This window comes from Canis aureus, chromosome 19, assembly GCF_053574225.1.
Source record: "Canis aureus isolate CA01 chromosome 19, VMU_Caureus_v.1.0, whole genome shotgun sequence".
Lineage (NCBI taxonomy): Eukaryota > Metazoa > Chordata > Mammalia > Carnivora > Canidae > Canis > Canis aureus.
The window spans coordinates 15,963,616-15,986,863 of NC_135629.1; the positions used below are offsets into that span (position 1 = coordinate 15,963,616).

The 23,248-nt window shown below is 35.4% G+C and overlaps 1 protein-coding gene across 11 annotated transcripts in view; it reads right to left on the bottom strand.

Moving 5' to 3' along the window:
- CNTN4 (contactin 4) overlaps positions 1–23,248 on the bottom strand; it is a 927,650-nt gene that overhangs the window by 562,731 nt on the left and 341,671 nt on the right. The window lies entirely within an intron of this gene.

A 23,248-nucleotide genomic window follows, 5' to 3' on the forward strand; every position in this document is an offset into this window, starting at 1 on the left:
CTATAAAACCCAGATAATAAAACGTTCACCTCAGGAGGGTTATTGGAAGAATTAACTGAAGTGACATAGATAAAATCTTACAATATTCAATAACACTGTAAAATCCTCAATATATGGTTGCTATTATTACTATTACTCTTTCTAGCTTTTAAAATACACATAACTTTAAAAGTGAAGAGAAATAAGTCACTTAAGAGTAGCCTCAGTGGAATGTGTAGAAAAGGAAAAAATGAGGCCAGTTCATTTGCATTTACATAGCTTTTGTCCCCATTAGGTCTAGACTGCCCTAGGGGAAATACAGTAGCTCATTTAGCTGGATATATCAAAAGGCAAAGGATAAGGACCATCTGAATAGGCCTTTGAGAGTCCTCAGAATATGACCAAAGTGGGCTACTATCAATTTTGGATAATCACAAGACTGTGTAGCTAGATTTTACTCAGCACTCTGAAAGGAATGGGCTCACCAGGTTTGATTTGACAAGGATATTCCTTGGTCAGGGACATATGAAAGAGTTCTGTCTTTCTCTACAAATGAAAGCTACATGAAGAGCTCTCACCCTCACATCTATTGCCAAATACATGCAGTAGCCTAATCTACAGGGAAAAGCATTATCTGAAGTTCTTTTTTGAAGGACCATCCATAACTGTAATCCTTACAAGGTCGGTTAATTCCACTCATTAGAGGCCAGAACTAATCATAGGCCATTTTTCACTTGAGATAGAAAAAACCATCATCTTCATCAATGACAACTCCAAGGAATATAAAGAAAGGAGAGATGAGGAGCACCTACATGGCTCAGTTGGTTAAGCATCTGCCTTCAGGTCAGGTCCTGATCCTAGTATCCTGGGTTTGAACCCACATTGGCTCCCTGCTCAGCAGGGCATCTGTTTGTCCTTCTCCCTCTGTCCTTCCCCTCTGCTCATGTGCGCTCTCTCTCTCTCTCAAATAAAGAAATAAAATCTTAAAAAAAAAAAAAAAAAGAAGACCTGATTTGATTTAGTGGTTATAGGCTGCAAGGATCTGTTCTTCCCTCCTTAATATCTGAGCTATACAAGGGTGATATTCATAGCAAAGTTTTGGATTTCATTCTACTGATAATGGCACAAAGCATATGTTGGAACCATGATATGAATGTCATGAGGTTCCAGAATACATATGTTAATCTCTATTGACTCTGCTGATCTCTGGCAGGAGATTTTCAAAGTGCAAATTGTCAGAATAGCTCAGGGAATAATTTTTGGAATAGTATCACTTAGAAGATGATTGTGAAATTGAGAAACAATGATAAAGTTAGTTTTGACCTAGGAATACCAAAAAAGATCATAGTGAATGACTGTGGTGATAAATTATACACAGGATAAGAAATCCAAGGTATGTCTATTGTCAGAGTGACTTACCAGAAAAATGAGAGATCTTTAACTCTACACATTTGACAAATCAGAGACTGTTAGAGAGTAATGTGGTCGGCTATAACTCAACATGGAGCTGGAAGCCCAGACCATCTGCATCTCATGTGACAACTCTGATCCAGCAACAGTGAATTTCTCAAAGGTTATACTGAAAAATATTATGAAACCATATCTGGTTTTAACAGGAAAAAATCAGCAAAAGATTACTAGCAACAACAAATTACTGATAACTGCCATAAATACAAGAGGAGTGATAACAATTAGACTATATATTTGCTATGTTTGATTCAGAAACTGAAGTTAAATTTATAAACATCAAATCATTGCCTTAAACTCATTTCTTGCCCTATAGACCCCCATGACTGGGGTTATTACTCAACCAGAAAGGACAGGAACCCAGCTAGCCATTTGTAGCAGCCAAACATTTCTGAGAAGGGACAGACTCTTAGAGCTCTAAGATGTTTTTAATACCATCTCTCAAAGATGTCTCTTTTTCTCTCTGCTTACCATCCTGCCACCACCATTACAAAATAATCCTAAAAGATAACACCAAGATGAAAAGCTTGATTTGCCATACCATGAGAGAAGCTCTGCATCTAGAAAATTTCATTATTTAATTTAAAATGCCATAGATAGCTTGTTCAAAATATATTTAGCATTAGAGATGCACTGCAGATAGAATAATGATGTGACTGCAAATGCAGTATGATGGGTAGGGGCATCTCTGAGCAATTCTCATATCACCTGTTCATTTTCCAGTTCTCAAATTCTTTTGACTGTCTTCAGAAGCTTTATGGAATGTGTCCATATCTGGATAATCCCAAAGGACTGTTTCCTTTTAAAGATGGATATGACTCATAAAATAGATGGAAAAGAAACAAAAGTATAACAATGCATTCGAATCTACAAAGGATCAATCCTCATTTATGATTGCTGCTAGGAAAGTGTTAACATCACTTCTGTAGCACCAAGAAGGCAGATCATTTAGGCATTTGCTAAGACCGCAAGTCACTTGCCTTAGGTATTAAGTGTATGTAATTTTCATAACCACAGGGTATCCATTAACTAGATTTGAAATGTATAAGGGAAATCTGACACTGACACTTCTTAGCTTCAGCTAGAAAAGAATGTTGTGTGAGTCTGCATGTGTGAGAGAGAGGGAGGGTGGTATACACAGCACACTAGGTGGAGAGTAAGAATTATACAGTCTAATGTACAGATGAAAAATCCAATATTACAGAAGTCACTAACACAAAAAAAGTGTGCTTGACAAGGTTTGATAGCATAGCCAATAACCCTGCATTAGAGTCACCAGGTGAGAAATTTATGAGCACTCCTATTACTTCATTTGCATTTTCTTCTTATGATAAAATCCATTTAAAAAGCAAGGAAAGAAGAATCTCTGCCTATATAAAATAATCTTAGTAAAAACAAGACTACCTTCTGGCTTGCCTTTATCTCTATGTAAAGAAACCACACAGACGTGTATGAGCACTGATTGGGTGAAAAAAAAAATTCTTGAAAAGCTCATTAGTAAATTGCATAACTTTAAAAAGCATGTCCACCCCTAAATGATCAATATTAACATCTTATAAGAGAGAATACATAAATAATACCTAATTAATATCTTCAAACTCAGTGAAGATATCAACAAGTATATACACCTAATAATTAAGGATTTCTATTCTAATACAAATAGTTTATTGAAAAAGATATAAGAAAAAGCTTACCTTGACTTTCATTACAGGATTATTATATGCAAAAAAGATACGGATCTCAGGGTCAGGCAAAACACATTTCGTTTTTAAAAAACATATTTCATTTTATTGGTTAACATTAACTTATATTGGTATGAACTGGAGTCATACATTATAACTTTACCATTTGGTTTAATTCATAGCAGCTTAGTGAGATTAAAACGTGGTCAAATGGTATTAATGTAGGCACATCTCTCAGATAATAAATTATACTGAGCAAAAGATTGCATAATTCAATACTCAAACTGAGAATTGCATAGAACCTCTGGTTTTAAATGCTATAGTTAAATTTGATGAACATCTCTTCATTCCCCCACACCAAATCCTCACTACAAATGACAGTCTGGTTCTACAATTGGAATCTTGTTTCTCTGTGTAACTCCATGGTTGGTGATGCTTCGTCTGCGCAGGAGTATCTCAGGAAAAAATGCAAAGGAGACATGCTTCTAAGTGTAGCTTAAGGCAGTCAAAATCTCCTCTCAGCTGATAGTGTTAAATACCCTGAAATAAATGAAAAATTCCCAGGATGGTCTTTGTACTTTTCCAACTGAAAGTGATCACTAACAAAATGAATATCAGACTTGGGATATATACCTACCTTGAAAAAATGGCATGAGGCTAACACATGCCCGATTAATTACACTGGGATGTGGAAAGTTCAGCATTTATATTAAGAAAATAAACTGCATAAGCCACTGTGACAGAATGGTGTTCATGGTGTGACAATAGATCTTAAGAATAGTATCTGGGAGTTTTAATCTACCGCCAGCTCACTATTAGCTTCTGGTTTGATATATGCCTAAAAATAAGCTACAGCAAACTCTCAATGAAATTAATAAGACTCTGAAAAGTACCAGTGTCACACAGAACATAACTGAAAATATTTAGAAACGTAATGCCTTTTTTCAGACAAAAGTCATAATAAAAATTTTATATATTTCTTTACTACTTGGATTTCTAATTTTGCATATGTTCTGTGATTTTTACTTTTTTTTGATTTTCTTTTACTCTTAATGAAATACTCTGGGCTGTGAAATTTGTGGCTTTTTAATAGTTTTTTTAATTATATGATTTTTATTATTTAAGGAAAAAAACTTAAACTGTTTCTTACAAAAATAACACCTAAGTACCATTCAAACATAACCAAAATGACAAAAATGGCAATGATTGTAATAGAAACAATTACTCCCGAAATCTTAAATCCAATACCGGATTCTGCATCTTAACAGGAAATAACAAATCATAATGTGCCTAGGGGGAATAGGCAAAGATGGTATCAGAAATGACTCAGCTGAAGCAGTTATAGGTGTTAAGTATGAAACTTAAGACATGAAACAGAAAGAATATATAGTGTACAGACGCCAGAATGTGGCTGATTGTCTTTAATTCCTAGCAACATCAGTGTGTGATCAAATACAATGTATGTTAATCTCTCTGTGATTTAGTTTCTTCATTTGCAAAACAGTGATAATAATAATACTCACCTCTTAGGGTCCTGAGAACTCAGAGTTCCTATATATATATAAAGCACTCAGTTCAGTGACTAGCACAAAGTAAATGATCCAAAAAATGTAGCTCCCAGAGAAATGAAAGCAGTTATTCAAACTCTTGTACATGAATGGTCATAGTAGTACTATTTACAATAGCCAAAAGGTAGAAACAACTCAAATGTCCATCAACAGATGAATACGTATAGAATGTTTTCAGTCATAATAAGGAATGAAATGCTGATAAATGCTACAGTATGGATGAATCTTAAAAACATGATGCTAAGTGAAAGAAACTGGACACAAAAGGTGCTGTAAGATTCTATTTATTTGTACAAAATATCTAGCATAGGTAAATCCAATAAGACAGAAAGAAGACTGGTGATTGCTGGGGTGAGAAGAAGGAATGGGGAGCAACCAACCACTTAATGGATGCTGGATTTTATTTTAAGGTGATGAAAATATTTTGGAAAGAAACAGAAGTAGTCTTTGCATAATATTGTGAGTGTGGTAAACCCAAGTGAATTGTTCATGTAAAGATGGTTAATTCTACATTATGTGAATTTTACCTTGGTAAATAAAAAAATTAGATAATAGTCATAATAATGAAGGACAAAGGTAAGCTGTTGACATATTTTTCCTTCTTCTCCACCTTTGTGGATGAGGAACTCATTCCCTTACATAAGGCAACCCATTCCATGTCCAGGCAGGTCTGGTGCAAAGATCAGTGTTAGTATTTAATAAAAAGCAAAAACACAAAATTTAATTTTTCACACTTTTTGGAGGTGCCCTACTCCTTTACTGACAAAAATCTAAAACTTTACTACAAAAATGTCCTCCTCTTCTCACCTACTACCAGAGGTGAGAAGATTACTGAAGAGCGGCACCTGGCTAGATCAGTCAGTAGAGCATGTGACTCTTGATTTCAGGGTCCTAAATTTGAGCCCCACATTGGGTATAGAGCTTATTTTTTAAAAATTTTTTAAAAAGATTACTGAAGAGATTTCCAATTTGGAAAGCATACAACTTTCCAAGGGCATTTCCCCTCAGAAAAAGACTAAGGAAGTAGGCAAGGACCTACTCTCTCCCTGTTCTGTCTTTCTTCTTTGTACTGTAGTTTCAACACCTCAACTATTTCTGTAATCCACTCTTGATAATGATCATCTTGGAGGCCCAACATTCAACCAGAGTGGCTGTAACAAGTCATTACACTTGTCCTTGCCTTTAGAACAATCAATAACCCCAAATGAAGAGTAATGGTCATTATAAAGCCAAACAAAGGTTGATGATCCTTCCTTATTGATATTAAATTTTTCTACTGCTTCCTGCATATTTGTCTGCTACTGCCTTGTTGCGTTCAGCAGCAGCCCCTTCCTGGCAGGACTTACAAGTCCACCCCTACCTTCGTGTGAGTCTCATACATATCCTTTGAGCAATCCTGCAATGATTAGTTGCTTCCACATCATATTAACAGATTTTATTGTTGTCTTTAAGATGACATGTGCTTGATATTGAGTAAGTTAGTGAATGCTTTTAGTTTTTAGTCTTTTATCACCAAATACACTCAAGGCTCTCTTTTCTCCTCTACTTCCAGCAGGCTTACTACATCTCTTATTTGCCCACTGCTCATACTCCTGAGTGGAATAGCTCTATGTTAATCTCACTTCAGTATAAATCCAAAAGGTTTTTTAAATGTTTACACATTCAGCCAATCAGTCATGAAATATTTACTGAGTATCAAAATGATATAATATAGCTTAGAGATAAGATCATTAATAAAGTAAAAAACAAGCATAAAGATTTTTAAATTAGAAAGACCTAGACTTGAATTCTGGCTCTGCCATTTCTTGCCATGTAAGAAGAAATTAACTTCCTTCATTCCCAAGTTTCTTGTTTACAATATGAGCTAATTATATTTACTTGCTCAGAATGTTATGAGATACAGAAACACATGTGCATAAAACACTTAAATATTTTCCATACTTTTTTCATATTCACTCTATGAAAGTGTGTTTTTTCTTTACCAAATAACTTCAAACTTTAACTAGCATTTATAAATATATTTTCATACAATTTATGTTTCAAGTCAAATCATCCTAATGATTTTTGATCTTAATCAAACTATAATTCACCTATATACTTATTATAGTTTTGTTTATTTTATAATGGCAACCTTCAAGTTAGACATACTTGTCTATGTCTCTCATGCATTATGAGTAAATCCATATTTATTTCATAAGCAAATAAGTGTACTAAAATAAAAACCTTTCTGAACTCACATCCCTTGGATTTTTCATTTTGTATTCTTAATGACAGAGAGAAAAGAACATGAAGTGTGAAATATATTTCTTAGCTTTACCTCTGAAAAGCTTTGTGATCATGGATGTGGTATTTAAACCCTTTAAACCTCAGTTTCTCATCTTTAGAATATACTTGATTACACTTTGCCTCATTACTTCATTTATTTCTTGTAAGATGGGGTTTTATGTACGCAGATATGCTTTATAAACATTAAAAGAAAAAACTTATCTTTATTTTTTGAGATTTTTGCTATTTCTTGATCATTCTTTTGAATTTAGTAGCAAATAAATGAACATCTTTCTCCTAAAAATATTTTTGAATAATATTTATATTATTAATAGATTAATTTGAAAAGTTCCAGACACTTTTTTGATTCTATAACTTGATCCTGACTTGATTGACTTTTTTTCTTGGTAAATTAATCACATAATTACAAACTAGTAGATTATTTTATGTAAGAAGATTGTGCCACAAATTAGGTCACTGTCATTTATCATTACCATTTCTTCTCAAAACATATCAAATCTTACGATCTGTTAACACCCATCTCAGTGTATATCATTTTATTTTCCTCAAATGAACATTATGAATAATTGCAAAGATCTAATCAGAAAAAAAATTAAAAATTCATTGTAAAGCACAACCATGAATATCTACAATGATCATGTGCAGTAAAACATCAACACAAAAAGAGAATGTTTGTCTAGAGAAGAGGGGAACAGGCTTATTTGGGATTGCCTTTTTCATAAGCTGAGACTTTATATGACCTTTTCCTGCCATTGTTTCATATTTGTTGTGATCTTATCTTCATAGGAGGATGAAGAGATAAGCTGTTTGATTAAAGATTGTTTCTTATATACTCCATTATATTCTAATCCCTTTCCCCTTCCAAGTCCATCAAGGGCATAAATAGACATGACTGATTCTAAAGGGATAGAAGCCTGACAATCATGAAAGATAAATACCAATTCGGTGAAGAGTATAAGACTAAAAATATGGATGTATTTAAGTTTTAGAAACCTCTGCCGGAGCCTCCCCACCCCCAATGTAATGTACTAGGGAAAAATGAATAACAGGCTCATACTGTAATTATAGATGAGGATCAATTGGTACTTTGTAATTACTAGGTTGCAATCATGCCAGACTGAGTCCCATCCCAACAGAATCTTTCTCTAAAGCTACCAGAAGGCATATAAGGACAGGATTATTACAGCAGAAGATGGCTGCACAAAGCCTCAGTGAATATGCATGACGCATACACAAAGCAAGTAACACTTGGTGTTCCTGCAATAATTAACTTTGTATACTGCTAGAGCTCTAAAGAATCCTGGGAACATCCAGTTCGACCACCTCATTTTACAGAGAACTCTACTTGGGCCAGGGCAATACTGACTTTTCCAGATCAAACAGCTAATAAATAGCAAATCCTGTACATAAATTTCTGGCTCTGGTTCCCATTTTGCTGGCCCTCTATACAATGCTGCCTCTTCTTATCAATGCTGGATAGGGTTTTATTTACCCCAGACTTTCACAGAACATCCCCTAATGATTTACCTTTTTACCAGCAACATAAAATTGGGAATTTGGCTGATAATAACTAAGACAACTCTCTCTCTGCTAAAACCAATACCTTCTCTTTCCCTCTATAAGCATCTTATATAAAATAGAGATTTAATTCTTGCCCCAAATTCCTGGGGGTTTTTTGGCTTCTAAGGGAAGATAAATGGTTTAAAATTTACAAAAGAATCTAGCATATTGTTGTGGTGACTTAAAAATGTTGAAGACACTTTTCTATTAATTTAAATGATTTGTTGGAATTGGGAAGACATATTACATAAATAATAAGGGTACATTAATTAAGTGACAAAAAATGAAACATTTCATTATGACAAAAAGCTCAGGGAAATATAGACATTAAAGAAAATAGGTTGCATCAAAATTAGCTATTTTAAAATCACTGTGAGTATATATATTTAAATTGTTGTAATCTAATAATTATGAAAATATCAATATTGATAAGAAGAGGAACTGATATTAATATATAATAGTAATATTAGCATGCAACAAATATTTTTAAGATAGATATATAAATATATATAAATAGCATGCATCTATATTATGATACAACAAGAATACTAATTTCAACCCTCTGGGGTTAATTTTAGGTAAATATCCTAAATTCAAAACTGTTTCACTATGCAAAATACCTCATTCCTGTGTATTTCATATCATAATGAAAATAAAATGTATGAAGCTTGCTGGTGATGCCCCAGATTGTATAATCCTACAAAAGACATTAACAGAAGCTCTAAAAATCTAATTAAATTTTAGAGTGCTAGTAATGTCGCCATAAGGCCCATGTAAGCTATTATCTACATTAATAAAAATTAAATTCAGACTATATCCATATCTGGATAATAATATACTTAGTTTCAAGGTCATTCTTATTTCCTTACTTAAGGATATTTCTTCTCTATTCTCATAAATAAAAATTGATTCATTCTGAAGGGGAAAACCAAACCCTCTCTATCACCCCATTCTTCTTTAGGCCATATATATAAAACAGATTAAAAACCTTCTCATTTAGGGGGATAGAATGAATACACTGGTACCTCTCCACTTTCACTCCTCAATAGAAAGGATGGTTTCTGTATAGGCATACTTCGTTTTACTGTGCTTTGCAGATTATTGTTGTTGTTGCTTTTCAAATTGAAGGTTTGTGGCAACCTTGCATCAAGCAAATATACTGGTGCCATTTTTCTAAGTTTTTGCTCACTGCAGGTCTCTGTGTCACATTCTGATAGTTCTTGTACTATTTCAAATGTTTTCATCATTATAATTTTTATGGTGATCTTTGATGTTACTATGGAAATTGTTATAGGGCACAAGGACCATGTCCACCTAAGAATGGCGAACCTAACTGATAAATGTTTTGTGTGTTCTGACTGTTCCACCAAGCAGCCTTTTCTGCCATCCCTTTCTCTCTCCTCAGGCCTCCCTCTTCGAGACCGATAATACTGAAACCAGGCCAATTAAGAATACTACAATGGGGGCAGCCCAGGTGGCTCAAGCCGTTGGCTCAGGGAGTGATCCTGGAGTCCTGGGATGGAGTCCCACGTCAGGCTCCCTCCCTACATGGAGCCTGCTTCTCCCTCTGCCTGTGTCCCTGCCTCTCTCTCGCTCTCTGTGTCTCTCATGAACATGAATAAATAAATAAAATCTTTAAAAAAAAATACTACAATGGCCTCTAAGTGGTCAGCTGAAAGGAGAGTCATGCATTTCTCACTTTAAATCAAAAGCTAGCAATGATTCAGCTTAGTGAGAAAGGCATGTCAAGAACCTAGATAGGCTGAAAGCTAGACCTCTTGTACTAACAGTTAGACAAACTGTGAATCCAAAGGACAGGTTTTTGAAGGAAATTCAAAGTGCTACTCCAGCAAACACACACAACATAAGAAAGGGAAACAGCCTTATTGCTGATATGGAGAGTTTTAGTGGTCTATATAGAAATCAAACCAGCCACAACATTTCCTTAGGCCAAAGCCCAATCCAGAGGAAGGCCCTAACTCCCTTCAATTCTGTGAAAGAGAGACAGGTAAGGAAGCTATAGAAGAAAACTCTGAAGCTAGCAGAGGTGGTTCATGAGGGTTAAGAAAAGAAGCCTTCTCCATTACATAAAAGTGCAAGATGAGGCATCAAGTCCAGATAGAGCAGCTGCAGCAAGTTATCCAGAATATCTAGCTATGGTAATATAATGAAGGTCACTACACTAAACAACATATCTTCAATGTAGATAAAACACCCTTCTTTTGGAAGAAGATGCCATCTGGGATCTTCATAGCTAGAGAGGAGAAGTCAGTGCCTGGCTTCAAAGCTTCAAAGGACAAGCTGACTTTGTTGTTAGGGACAAATGTAGCTGATGACTTTATATTGAAGCCAGCACTCATTTTAGCATTCTAAGAATCCTACAACCCTTAAGAATTAAGCTAAATCTCCTCTCCCTGTGCTCTATATATGGAATAACAAAGCCTGAATGACACCACATCTGTTTATAATGCAATTTATCAAATATTTTAGGTCCACTGTTGCGACCTGTTGCTCAGAAAAAAAAGATTCCTTTTATAATATTACTGTTCATTGACAATGCAGCTGGTTACCCAAGAGCTGCAATGAAGATGCATGATGAGATCAAGATTGTTTTCAGGCCTGCTAACATAACATCTATTCAGCAGCCAATGGGTCAAGGAGTAATTTCAACTTTTAACTATTACTTAAGAAATACATCTCATAAGGCTATATACTTGCCATTGATAGTAACTCCACTGATGGATCTGGGCAAAGTAAATTGAAAATCTTCTGGAGGGGATCCCTGGGTGGCGCAGCGGTTTGGCGCCTGCCTTTGGCCCAGGGCGCGATCCTGGAGACCCGGGATCGAATCCCACATCAGGCTCCCGGTGCATGGAGCCTGCTTCTCCCCCTCTGCCTATGTCTCTGCCTCTCTCTCTCTCTCTCTGTGACTATCATAAATAAATAAAAATTAAAAAAAAAAAAAAAAAAAGAAAATCTTCTGGAAAGGATTCACCATTCTAGATGCCATTAAGAACATGTGTGATTCACGGGAAGAGGTCAAAATATCAATACGAGCAGGAGTTTGGAAGAAGCTGATTTCAACCCTCATGGATGACTTTGAGGGTTTCACACTTCCATGGAAGAAGGAACTGCAGATGTGGTAGAAACAACAAGAGAACTAGAACTAGAAGTGAAGTCTGAAGATGTGAGTGAATTGCTGCAATCTCATGATCAAACATGAATGGATAAAAAGCTGCTTCTTATGGATGAGAAAAGGAAGTGGCTTTTTTTTTTCAGATTGATTGATTGATTGATTGATTTTAGAGAAAGAGAGAGAGAGAGAGAGAGAGAGAGAGGAAGACTCCCCACTAAGCACAGAGCCCTACACAAGGGTCTATTCCATTACCCTGAGATCATGACCTGAGCCAATATGGGACCAGCTTGGTCTTTTCTCTCTTTGTGCCAATATCAATCCCTGCAACTGTTTTGGTTAAGTCAGCCTAGACTCCTCCTGGGACAGGTTATCTTTAATTCTAAGTTAAGGGTGAAGGGCTTTGGGTCAAGCCAAATTCAGTAATTTCATTTTAGCAGTACTTTGCTACTGTACTTTGGGAGCTACCCAGTCTTCATTAATAAAACCTTAAGAGTTATTTGACTGCTTAGTTCCCTTTTTAAGTGGTAAGAACCCTTGACAAGAGGCAGGGTATAACTGACAAGACCTTCATGCCTTCAAAGAATCCTACTGCCAAATTACTGTATTAAATCTGTCAGCAAATTACCATTTTAATGTACAATACCAAGAATTAGCAAAGCCCCCAAAACTCTAGAGAAATCAAACACATTTCTTCTCTCCACCTTTCATACACACACCTGAGTGATATCTTGACATATCAAGAAAATATACAATATTTAAAATGAATTATAGTAGGAATGTCTGGAAAAACAAGTCAGTTTTTTCTAACTCCAACTCTATAAACTCAGGAATTTTCTTCATTTTCTCCTATGTTTGACTATATATCATGGTTTTACATTTTATCCTTTATCTCAGATCTTAGATCCTAGTTTTTCTCCATCTGCTTGGTCTTTGGCCTGTTGATAGGATCTCTGAGCCCATACCTGTAGTTTCATTCCTTATTCGCTTTTCCCTATAGACTTATCTACCTATTCCCAATCAATAAAACAATCATTAAATACTGCTCCTGAAAATGGCAATGCCTTTATCTATTATTTTTTCCCTCTTAGAAATCTGACATGTCTGAGGGGAACCTGGGTGGCTCAGTCAGTTGAGCATCTGATTTTTTATTTTTGGCTCAGGTCATGAACTCAGGGTCAGGAGATCAACCCCTGCATTGGGCTCCATGTGTGTGTGGGGCCAGCTTAGGATTCCCTCTGGCCCTCTGCCCCTCCCCCAACCCCAACCTTTGCTTATGTGTGCTCTCTTAAAAAAAAAAAAAAAAAAAAAAAAAGGAAATCTTACATGTCTGAAACATCATCCTCACATAGGAAAACATATAAAAGTTCCAGGTTTTCCTTATGTCTCAGTATCATTCTTTGCCCAGAGAGTTATATATGTGCTCTCTTTAAACTGTGATTTGTGTTTGAAAGTGAAAATGGACTTATAACTGAAAAAAAAAATGTAATATGAGATAAATTGGAAATTTAAAGTAAAGACATCTGGAGATAGAAAGGCAGCTTGCATGACTTGATACTGATGATAAAATAGCACCTCATATTTACATGATACTTCATCATTCAAATAACGTTCTCCTATACATTCTCATTTAATCTACATACCAAACACAAATTAGATTTGATCATTCTCAGTTAACAGATGAGGACATCTGGGCTGCTGGACAACCAGAGAGGGCATAACAGAGGAAGTGATATTTTCTAAATCACGTCAGAGTTTGTACTCAGTAACATTTGTTAGATGGGTAATCGTGATACAGCTTCTATGACAATGTTACATGGAGAATCATTCATGTTATTTGCTTAATATCCATTCAAAGAATCATCTCTTTCATCTCTGTGGAACTCTGGGGTTGTCAAATTAGAAGCCATGACACAGATGTGCTTGGGTGGCTCAGCTGGTTAAGCATCTGACTCTTGGTTTTGGCTGAGGTTATGATCTCAAGATCATGAGATCGAGACCCCAATTGGGCTCCATGCTCAGCTTGGAGTCTGCTGAAGAATCTCTTGCTGTCTCTCCCTTCCCTTGCTTGAGCTCATATTCTCTCTCTCAAAAAATAAATAAATAAAATCGAAGAAGCAGCAGCAGTAGCAGCAGTAGCAGCAGCAGCACAGCAACCCTGATTCATGACCCAGTTATAGTCTGTACCTCATGCATTGGTCAAAACTTCAGAGATCTTTTTGGTATTTAATTTGGATGCTTTAGAGAAGGAGGGTAATTCTCAGATTTACCTGAGTTGTGTTTCTTTTCTTGCAACTGAGAAGTCCTATTGTTACATACATCTGCCTATCACTCCAGGAAGTCAAAAATAGTGTCTGAATGATGTGGGTTATTTTCCCACCCATCCATCTATATATTCATTTGCATTCCCCTTCCTGAGAGTTAAGTATGTTAGCCTGCTTTAACTCAACACACTGGTTCATGGTTCTCTGGTTTCTTAGATTCTGATTAATGATACTTCCTATTTACCACATTATCTGCTCCATACTAAATCTTTTTACTTATTCCTGAGCTTATAATGCACCACTAGGCTTCACTGCCCAATGTGAGTTTGACTATGCTGGCCCCACAGTTGGGAACCATAGGGACACTTGATTTAACTCTCTTCCTGCCCATGATTCCACAAAGCATAATTCTTCCCACATTTTCAGGTAGAATTTCCTTCAGGAAATTATTTTAGGGGAAGTATATAATAGTGACTAAGGGCATTTGTTTCCTTCAAATAGGCCTGGATGTAAGTCGTGCTATACTACCTTTTATGAGTTGAGTATCCTTCAGTAAGTCATTTACTTATACCAAGCCTACATCTCCTCATTCTTAAAATTAGGAAAGTAATAGTATTTACTATTATTTTGGATATTGAGGAATTGGAAAGGATAACACAGTTGAAATACATGTGATAAAACTCAAGACACAAATAGGACTCTATAAATTCATTCAAATATATTTACTGAGTATAGATATTATATATATGATAATCATATATGTGGATATATATCTTGTTATATAATGGTGAAAGCATCCCTTCTATAATTTACTAGGTCTTGAGATACACATAAATAGAATAAAAATGTAATGTTCTCGTGGATATTGACTATAATCGTAGAGACAGGAAACAAACACATAAAGTAATGTATAATATAAATATATAAATGTAATATTTTTAAATATGAGAAGTTAATTACAAACACTGATTTTGGGGGGTATTTGAGGAGTTACTACTTCTGCTACACTGATATAGACTGCATGAGTTATAGAAAAATAATTATTATATCCTTATTACCATATTAACTCTTAAAGACACTAGATAATTAGAATATGCCAACATTTATGAGTGGTAAGCAATGTTTCAACATACTAGGCATGTACTTAGAATCTAATATATTCATGAGATCTTTCAGAGATAGTATATATGGGGAGATAAGTATATTAAGGCAAATTACACCTAAGAACAACTGATAATACAAAAAATGTTAAAAGGAGCCACATGTAATATGTTGACTGGGGACAGGGGTGGGGGTGGGTAGTAAGATTCATTATTACAGAAGGAAAGATAACAGTGTCAGGCATATAAAACCTCAATAATATCTTCTTAAATGGCAAGATTAAATTATGACATGTTTTATACTGCATAAAAAAATACAAAATTTGCGCTTCATTCTGTACCAATGAAAACCTATGAACAAAATTCAGCCTGTGGTTATGGAAAGGCCTTGATAAGGAAAATGAACTTTAGGAGTGAGAGACTGAAGACAGAGAGAGATTAATTAGGAGATGACTGCAATAATCCAGGAGATAAATTATGGGATCTGAAATTCAGACAGTGGCAGTACTAGTACAGAAAAATAAAATAAAGGGACAGTGTTTCTTCAAACTTTTCCCTAAACTTATTTAAGGGGTTTTCAAGTTGTCAGAAAATAAACAATTTATAAATACTTTTACTTTTAAAACTACACCACTGCTATAATAATTTTGAAATACCAAAGAGCAAGAAATAATTATTTTGAGAGGCATAAGTACATACCTTCCTCACATGCATTCTACATTTAAGCCTATGCAGAAAAGATAGACACACAGTCATAGATACACACAAATATTCCTATATACTGAAAAAATCTACATTATAATCACCAATGCTGGGCAGCCCCAGTGGCTCAGTGGTTTAGCGCTGCCTTCAGCCCAGGGCCTGATCCTGGAGACGCCAGATCGAGTCCCATATCAGGCTCCTTGCATGGAGCCTGCTTCTCCCTCTCCCTGTGTCTCTGCCTCTCTCTCTCTCTCTCTCTCTCTCTCTCTCTCATGAATAAATAAATAAAATCTTTAAAAAAATTTATAATCACCAATGCTTTGCAAACATTATTGCCCTGTCATAGATATACAGCTTTCACAGCAATAATTTTCTGTTTCCTGATTAAGAGACACATAATATATAAACAGAGACAGTAATATTCCTTCAGTGGCTGGACTTTCTATGGAATGCCAGATTCTCACATGTATTTTAATAAAGCTGTAATGTGTTCTTTAACTGTTGCTGGCCCCTCCAAGTAAAATATGATTTCTGATATAGAAGCTGAGCATGATTAACATGCCATCATTTAATTGTATCTGCTAGTATTTTTAGTGTTTTATGCATCTCTTTATAAATGCAACTCTAGCAGTGACTTGATCACATTGTAATTATGTTTAAGTGTCCATGTAGTAAAAAGCACACTAGATCCTTTTTAATGATTAAAGGCAGGCTCTGGAGCCAGACCATATAACCTTAAATCCTGGTTCCATCTCCTATTGAGTTAAGTAATCTCAGGCAAGTTACTGAAATTCCTTATCTAAAATTTCTTTTTTCAAACGAAATAAGTGTATATAATATACATGATAATTTTATACTGTACACTATTATATATATACGCATACACACAGAAAATATACATATATAAATCTCCCTAGAACATTCCCTTACATTTTAAGCACTAAATAATTATTACTATTTTGTTGTCATTATTACTATTACTGATGATGTTTGAATGAGCTGATATAAAGACAAAGTTGTAATCAGCTTATTGTATACTATACAATAACTAACACATGTTAGTCATTGATATCAAGATGAATTCTTCATGACCTACAATTTTGATAAGTAGTCCCAAATTAAATCAACAGGAAAAATAAATCCCTACATTCTAAATCTTGGTGCTAGATCTTCCTTGAATGACTTGCAAATGGGAAAACACCAAAAAGGTTCTGTAACTATAAGCAAAATTGCTAAAATGGGGTTTTTTTATGTGTATTTCCTTATGAAGAGCTATCAGTTCTCTGTGTATTCACAGTCCTACACATGCCCAAACAATGGGTAAAGGGAAGCTTACCTCACACCTTAGTGAAGTGATAGATTCAGAGCCTGAAAGCCTGAATTCAAATCCCTATTCTGTCATTTCTTTGCTTTGGAACAAGTCATTTACTTTTCTGAGGTTTAGGTAGTCATTCATAAAACAGGATGAAACTACTTTGTTGGTGGTGGTGTTCTTCCTCACTTAACTACTACACACCAGTTTATTAACCTATGACACTCAAAAATTAAGAGAAGTAGAAGGAAAAAGTGTATACTTCTTTCATTAAACTACTGGGCTAGATTAAATTTGGCTCTCTCCAACCATTGTGGAGAGGAGAGTTTCTTGAAACTGACTTTAGTCTCTCAAAACATATTTGGCACTGTCACTTTTAGGGTAAAAAATGATGAGAGCTCAACCCATGAGATGCTGATAGCATGAAGCAAAACATATGCTGATGTGACTCATCTAGTATCAAACATAAATAAACTCCATGAGTTTATTTATAACAGGATATGTTTCACACTCAGAGAAGCAAGCTCCAAATCAGATTCTGAATTCTGTTCAAGGAATGAGGCTAAAGGTATGAATGATCAGTAGGATATTGTACTAGAATATGAGAATTTACTGAATTTGAGTGAAAGAAATCAAGAAGAGAATGAGAAAGTAATTGGTGTGAATAAAATCAGCCCTTTAAGAAAGATGCCAGTTAAGTGGGACAGCGACAAAATTCTCTAAAGCTCTGGAGGCTATAGAGGAGAAAAACAGATTCTGCATTCAAGTCACATTAACATCACATTTGTTTATCTTCGTACCAGTGTGACATGGCTCATTGTAACATATATTCAGTAGTCTAGTTTGGTACAGCTAAAAAAAAAAAAAGAAGAAGAAAAAGAAAAGAAAAAAAAAAAACAGGACTGTGTTACAGCAGGAAAAAAGGGCCTATTCTTTCTAAAAATATGAAAGCGTACAGGAAAAAAAGAGCTTCAACAACCAAATAGTCTTCTCCTTCCCTGGTTAATGCTCCCTTCAGTATCACAGGAAATGCTGAGATTCAAATGACCAAGCAGAGTTGACAAATCAAGGAATTATGGATTTAAGAACTAAGAATCAAAATAGGAATAAAATTTTCATTCATTTATCTATCTGGTCAATGAACATCTAAGTATCTCCTACACAGAAAAGTCTCTGTTGGGTGTTACAAGAGACAGCAAAAAGAGCAGGATAACTCACAGCACTTAAAGATCACACAAGCCAGATGAGGAAGAGACATGCAAACAACGTGGGTTACCTCAATTTGTGTGCAAAGCTTTAATTTGATGTTTGGAAATAAATAAATAAAAATAGATAGATAGATAGATAGATACATACATACATACATACATACATAGATACATAGATACAATAGATACATAGATACATAGATACATAGATAGATGGATGTTTGGAGCATTCCTGAGTATGAACAGAGGAGAAAGTGATGGAGAGGGGTATCTTTGGGAGTTCTACCCAAATATGCTGCCTGGCAAATATATAACAAGAAAAAAGTGCTAACTTTAGAATGAACAGGATCAAGGAACAAAAGTTAAATGTCAGTAGAGATGCCTGGGTGGTTCAGTGGTTGAGCGAAAGCCTTTTGGCTCAGGGCATGATCTGGATCCACACTGGGCTCCCTGCCTGGAGCCTACTTCTTCCTCTGCCTGTGTCTCTGCCTCTTTTTCTCTGTGTCTCTCGCAAATAAATAAATTTATTTATTTATCCAGGAAAGACACAGAGAGAAGCAGAGACATAGGCAGAGGAGGGAAAAGCAGGCTTCTCACATGGAGCCCAATGTGGGACTCGATCCCAAACCCTGGGATCACACCCTGAGCCAAAGGCAGACATTCAACCGCTGAGCCACCCAGGCGTCCCGACTTTTTTAAGTTAATTCAAGAAAAATAAAGAGAATTCTAAGATCCTAAGAAAATGTCTTCTACTTCTGCAAAGTCTTTGCTTTTTGCTTAATCTGCAAAGCATTTTTTATTACTTATAATTTCAGGCATTAAAATGTTGATTTCTTCTGACAAAAATAATCTCTAAGTTTAAATATTATTTTGAAAAGAGAGCTATTTAAGTAACATTTTGTTATGTTCCACGACCATATTATTTCATAATTTTATATATTATATGGATCTGTCTTGGAAAGTGGCCACATTGCTTTTTTTTCAAATCTAAATTTAGTCTCTTTAGATCACACGAATTTCAATCATACTTGAATGGTACTAGTTAAACATTTCTTATATATGAGAAGTAAGCTCTAATTTTCACCTTTTTAAAAAACCTGTTTCCCTTATATAGACAACCATGGCAAAGATTTTTTCAATGTTACTCCCATAATATCCTTGATTTCACTTTTATTCTCCAAATTGATCAAGGACTGCAAATGGCTGACATTTTTAAACTTTGAGATAGTAGCTCCTGGATTTGATGGAACCCTCCGTTAGAGAGAGATGACAAAGATGCTTAGGTCATCTCTACCCAATAAGGAGGTAGCTACCAAGCCCATAAAAACACATACTTGTTTCACAGGCCTCCTGATGGGGATTAACTAGATTTTGATCATTTGTCTATCCTATCTCATTGTTTTAGAGTTGATGTCTGATCCACTGACCTCTGAGCTAGGAATCTGATTTAGCATTATCCTTTAGGATTAGTTATCAATGTTAATACAAGTAAGCTTAAGTGGACAGTCAATCATGTTCAAGCTGTCAAGCCAATCACATTTTTTTAACCCTAGAATAAGGAAAGAAAAGTATGTAACATTCATTCAGAAATTCTGTTTATCTAGATGTAGTAAGTTTTAAACGTACATTTGTGAAGGAATACAAATGCAACACCGAATAGTTATATATATAACTCTGATGTTAGAAAAATAAAACATTTGTTTTATTGGTTACAAATGACCAAAAAGCTTTGCTTTTCTTAAAGAATCACAGCATAAAAGAGCAACAGGGTCAGAGGGTCATTAATTCCTTTATCTGACCTCCACTCATCCATCCAATATTTATTGTTAGCTTTGGGGCTATAATGGATAACTGCAGACCCTGTCCTCGTATGACAGGGATGGTCTAACTGATAAAATACCAGTTAAAATCCTACCATGACTTTCCACTGAACTTTAAAAAAGACATGAACTTACGTCAACCAACAAGGCCTTGTGTGATCTGTCAGCCTCTGTAATGCCGACTTCTACCACTTTCTCTCATGTAGCACACCTGGTATCACTGGCCTTACGCTATAATTGGGTCCCCCTCAGGGTTTCTCCTTTTGCCTAAAGAGCCAGTCCCTCTGATCTTCACAGGATGGGCAGTTGTTATCAATTCAGTTCTTGATTCCACATTACCTCCTCAGAGAGGTCTTTCCTAACTAGCATATTTAATCTTGTATGGCAGCCCCTCCTAGGTCATTCTCCATTTTTACTCTGCTTAATTTAATCTGCAAAACACTTTTTATTACCTGACATTATAAATACACATTGCCAGCTTTTTGCCTTGATTACTAGGATATAAACTTCACAAAGCAGTGTTTTTTATCTACTTTATTCACGCAGAATATTCACTATGGTAAAAGTAATCCGTGTAAAGTAGTTGTTTGAAAAATACTTGATTAAACAACAACAAAAACATACCGGTATAAATAAAATTACACTGCCATGAAGGAAAGATAAATGTTCCTATAGAAGTATAAAATAAGGTGATTGGAGCTATCCTGGAAGAGGCTAGAGATTCCTAAGGAAATAATATTCAATCTTAATCACACATTTGTTTATCATATAAACTATGTAAACCAATTTAGTCCTTCATTACTTAAAACCTAAAAAAAAAAATATACTACAAATGAATCAACTTATAAACTGGTTAGTGAAATTAAAACTTACTGCTTATGTAAATGAAGAGGAAAAACAAGTGGAACCTACCCCGGTTTGAGTGGTTACCACTACAGAGGAACTGGTCTAGGATATTGGTTTTCCAGTATATCATAGACCCAGACTCAGGGAAATGATCAGGTAAACACTTGAATACATATTTTTAAAAGATTTTACTTATTTATTTATTCATGAGAGACACACACAGAGAGAGGCAGAGACACAGGCAGAGGGAGAAGAAGCAGGCTCCATGCAGGGAGCCTGATGTGGAACTCGATCCCGGGACTCCAGGATCACAACCTGGGCCAATGGCAGACATTTAACCACTGGGCCACTCAGGTGTCCCTTAAATACATATTTAAAATTGAGCCAAGTGATGTATGTCTGAAAATACCTGTAATGATATTAAAAAGATTCTTTCTTATTGAACTCTTGTGATTTTTAATCATTTTTCTTCTTTGCAATACAAATTCAGATCCTTAAGAACTAATGCTAAGATGCTATCAAAAGGACACTCTAGTTTAATGAAAGAGAAAAGCACTGGTGGGTAAGCATGAGAAAAGTCCGTTGTCCTACAAGAAACTGGTGGTCCTGACAAATGAGACCACAACATTCATTTCCTGCATCATTTCCTTCTCAGTGCTGGATGGGTCACCAGGAACCAGAATGGAACCAACTCATCAATTATACTGAAGAGATAGTTTTGTCAGAAGAAACTCCTTCCTGCAGTGCTGTCCTTTAAAACCATCCCTCTCTTATACGATTCTAAGTAAATTACCTTTCATAAGTAAGCTTCTACTATTATGCAAATGATATTCTAAGTAAAATACTAAAAAGAGTTAAAAATATTTTCTTCCCTCTAGAATATATTTCTTCAAAGTGTGGATACTCATTTGGGAACTGATTTGGAAAAAAGAAATAGGTGCACTCTCTTTAACCATTTCAAAATGTTTTGTAATTCACGATTTGTGTCCAGTCACATAATGCTGGTTAATTTTATGCACCAATTTGATTAGTATAAGGAATGTCCCAATAGCTGGTAAAATATTTTTTCTGGGTGTATCTGAAGGGCATCCCTGGAAGAGATGAGCATATGAAATCAATGGACTGAATAAAGAAGACCAGCCACCATGTAGGTTGGCCTCATTCAATCCACTGAGGACCTGAATAGAAAAGACCAAGGAAGAGTAATTTACTCCCATTCATTCCTTCCTGGTAGCTTGAGTAGGGTCATTTAATCTTCTTCGGCCCTTGGACTGTGATTCATTACACTGCTCCCACTTATTTCTCAGGTCTTCAGACTTGAATTAAACCACTGGTTTTCCCTGGGCCTACAGTCTGCACATGGCAGATTATGGGACTTCTCAGCCTCCATTTATGCCAAATCCTCAATAAATAGCTCTCTTTCTCCTTTTTCCCTCTCTCTTCCTCTCTCCCCCTGCCCTCTCTCTCTCTCCTCCAACACACACACACATAGAAGTAAGCTTCTGAATCTTGTATATCATGCAAATAGTAGTAATGAATATATCACTATTTAGATGACACTATCTAAACTACCAAAGAAGTTTAAGATCCATGTAATAGAATAAAACTAACCAAGATGAATATTACCAAGGCTCTGAATCATAGTGCATTTTTTTACACTAAAAAAGCTCCTGAAATAAATTTTACATGTGTACTGAGCTGGGGTGGGGGCATAGGAGAAAGATAAATGACAAGTTTATAGGCATTCAATATTTAAGGAATGTGACACAAAAGAACTAAAGGAAATGGGTGCCTGGGTGGCTCAGTCGGTTAGGTGTCAGACTTGGTTTCAGCTGGAGTCATGATCTCGGGCTCATGAAATTGATCCAGGAATCAACTCCATGCTCAGTGGGGAGTCAACTTGAGACTCTCTCTCTCTCTCTCTTTCCCTTTTGCACTCTCTCTAAGTAAATCTTTAAAAAAAACAAAGGATTGGAGAAAATAAATAAGAATGTTTTATAATGCTGCTTTCATTCAAAAAGTGTCCTGAAACTTGGCAGGATGCTTAGTAGATAACAAAATAATTCTCAGTATTAGCTAAGACCTGGATTTTCTTCATTTCATGCTGAGGAGCAATCCATTTTATCTCTTGGATTACATCTTCTTAAATTCTTATGGTTCATAAACTGTGTATTTTGTTGTTGTTTGGGTTTTGCAATTCCAGACAATGTAAAAATGTTACCACTTGATAAATTTCTGTATCTTGAGTTACATTTACAAAAGTATGATAGAGATAAGAGGCAAAAATAATAATCATAATCATGAAGGACATAGGAAGCATA